Here is a 471-nt window from a genome sequence, read left to right as displayed (position 1 = left end):
TTTTTGGTTAGTGTTTTATTATATTATACACAATAATGATTTTCGGTGGACGGTAGTACAACGTTCGAGAGACTACAAATGACAACTGAACGGCAAACACATTTGTCGTTATGATCGCCAGGCGAATAAATGTTATCGCGGGTCGTTACGGTCGAGATAATATAATTTTACATTGATATTATAGGTACCTACCTAACATACCGCCCACCTTGAAATAATAATTTAAAGTATTTCAATAAATACAATAATAAATAATTATACAATTTTTGCTATTCAATATTAGAACATAAATATAAATATAAATACAAAAAATAAAAATAATAATATTTAATTATAATTGCCTTCGAATGGCAAAGGACATAATAATCGGACTGCTCGTTTGAATTGACCACTTGAGGTTGAAATAGTTGCCACACGAATGACTCCGTCACTTGCGCGACATGCACTTCTTCAACTCGTCCTATTTCCAGC

The sequence above is a fragment of the Acyrthosiphon pisum genome, chromosome A1, assembly GCF_005508785.2.
Source record: "Acyrthosiphon pisum isolate AL4f chromosome A1, pea_aphid_22Mar2018_4r6ur, whole genome shotgun sequence".
Lineage (NCBI taxonomy): Eukaryota > Metazoa > Arthropoda > Insecta > Hemiptera > Aphididae > Acyrthosiphon > Acyrthosiphon pisum.
The sequence above is the reverse complement of the archived record's forward strand: the minus strand, read 5'-3'. Positions refer to the sequence as shown.